The 2443-nt window shown below is 41.8% G+C and overlaps 1 pseudogene; it reads left to right on the top strand.

Moving 5' to 3' along the window:
* The first annotated feature begins 226 nt into the window (after positions 1-226).
* On the top strand, positions 227-1777 carry LOC138378645 (solute carrier family 25 member 36-like; annotated as a pseudogene).
* Positions 1778-2443: the final 666 nt, after the last annotated feature.

The raw sequence follows: 2443 nt of genomic DNA, 5'->3' as shown, positions 1-2443 counted from the left end.
TCAAGGCAAGAAAAAGGAATTCCAATCCCAGCTTCTAAGGCGCCTGCGTGGCTGGAGCGCCGCTGGGAAGGCTGCATCGGTTGCTTTCTGCAGCCGCGTCTCTGCCTGCTCCCCTCGTCGTCCCAGGGGTGTTGTGCATGTCCAGTTCGGGACCCAAGCCACCGGCCATAGCGGCCGGCCGGATCCGCGTCCCGCCTCAACGCCCGGAGGACATGCTGGAGAGAGAATGATCCAGAGACACACGCTGGTGCATCTGTTTGCCGGGGGATGTGGTGGTACAGTGGGAGCTATTCTGACATGTCCACTGGAAGTTGTAAAAACACGACTGCAGTCATCTTGGGTGCCGCTTTGTATCTCTGAAGTTCATTTGAACACAATGGCTGGAGCCAGTGTCAACCGAGTAGTGTCTCCTGGACCTCTCCACTGCCTAAGGTGATCTTGGAAAAAGAAGGACCTCGTTCCTTGTTCAGAGGATTGGGCCCCAATTTAGTGGGGGTGGCCCCTTCCAGAGCAATATACTTTGCTGCTTATTCAAACTGCAAGGAAAAGTTGAATGATGTATTTGATCCTGATTCCACCTAGGTACACATGATTTCAGCTGCAATGGCAGGCATTTACTGTACATTTCTCCGGAGAAAAGAGTGAGATCGTGTCATCTCATGCTCCCCATCCGTAGGTCACTTCCTGTAGAAATATGGACTAACTTAAACTTCGTTTTACCGCAATCACGGCAACCAACCCCATTTGGCTTATTAAACTGTGGTATATGTATACCATGGAATACTACTCAGCTATAAGGAATGATGAAGATACAACATCTCTATGGTTCTCCTGGAGAGAGTTGGAACCCATTATATTAAGTGAAGTATCCCAAGAATGGAAAAACAAGCATCACATGTACTCACCAGAAAATTGGTTTCCTTGATCATCACCTAAATACAAATCTGGAAACGACACCAATTGGACATCAGACTGAGGTGGGGGGTGGGGGAGGGGATGGGGGTATGCCTACACAATGAGTGCATTGCGCACCGTTTGGGGAGTGGTAACACTTGAAGGTGCTGACTCAGGAAAGGGGGGATGGGGAAAAAAATATGAAACTATTGTTTTTAACTTGCACTGTTCACTTAATAATTTATCATGAACATTTCCCATATTATTTCATATCATTGTACAAGAAATAATGTATACATTATGAGGACATACTGTATCTAACAAGATATACTGTTAGACTCTTTGATTCTGTAAAATTAAATAAAAAAAAAAAAAAGACTCGGTTACAGCTTGATGCAAGAACTGTGGTGAAAAGCGAATGGGTGCTTTTGAATGTGTTCCTAAAGTGTATCAGACAGATGGACTTAGAGGATTTTATAGGGGCATGTCTGCTTCATATGCTGGCATATCAGAGACTGTAATCCATTTTGTTATATATGAAAGTATAAAGCAAAAACTACTGGAATATAAAATTGCTTCTACAATGGAAAATGAAGAAGAGTCTGTGAAAGAAGCATCAGATTTTGTGGCAATGATGCTAGCGGCTGCCACGTCAAAAACTTGTGCCACAACTATAGCATATCCACATGAAGTTATAAGAACAAGATTATGTGAAGAGGGAACAAAATATAGATCTTTCTTTCAGACACTGTCTTTGGTTGTTCAAGAAGAAGGTTATGGATCTCTTTACCGTGGTCTAACAACTCATCTGGTGAGACAGATTCCAAACACAGCCATCATGATGGCCACCTATGAATTGGTGGTCTACCTACTCAATGGATAGTAGCACATAGGGCTGCTGTACTACAAAGAGGGAAGACCAAAAGATGACAGTGGACCATGGAATATCAAAGCCAGCCTGCTGGACAGAAGAAAAATAGTTCGGAAACACAGAGCTGTGCTTAAGTGGATGTTTGGTTGTAGGAATTAAAGTAATCATACCACATTACTTGGTCTTTCAGTAATGTGAATAAAACCTCGGAGCCTCCAAAGAAATGCCTTTAGAAGCACTCCTTTCTCAAAATTGCCATTTTCTCTACCATGCCTGCTAGGCACAGTTGCATTTGTGAGATTATAGTGTTGTTTATTCCATGAGCTTTTTCCAGTCTTCTAAACAAAGCCATCCCTAATTGTATACTGTACTGTAACTATCCAAAGATGGTATTGGCAGTCATAAATTTCTGACTTCTGGCTTTTAATTCCTGTGAAATTGTAAAATAACAATGAGAACCTCAGTATTATTTTCACATTTTCCTGAGAGGACCTGGAACAATATTTCAAATTACATAGTATTAGTAGTCACTGTTTTTGACAACCAATGAAATAGTGTCTAAATATCTTATGTATTTTTAGCATTAAAATGTTTTGGTTTCCACTGCTAAAAGGTGCTTGATGTTTAGCCTAATGTGGACATTTGTTTGTTAACATATCAAACTCACATGACAGTAGT

Source organism: Eulemur rufifrons, chromosome 30 (assembly GCF_041146395.1).
Source record: "Eulemur rufifrons isolate Redbay chromosome 30, OSU_ERuf_1, whole genome shotgun sequence".
NCBI lineage: Eukaryota > Metazoa > Chordata > Mammalia > Primates > Lemuridae > Eulemur > Eulemur rufifrons.
This window is presented reverse-complemented; position numbering and strand designations above follow the sequence as displayed.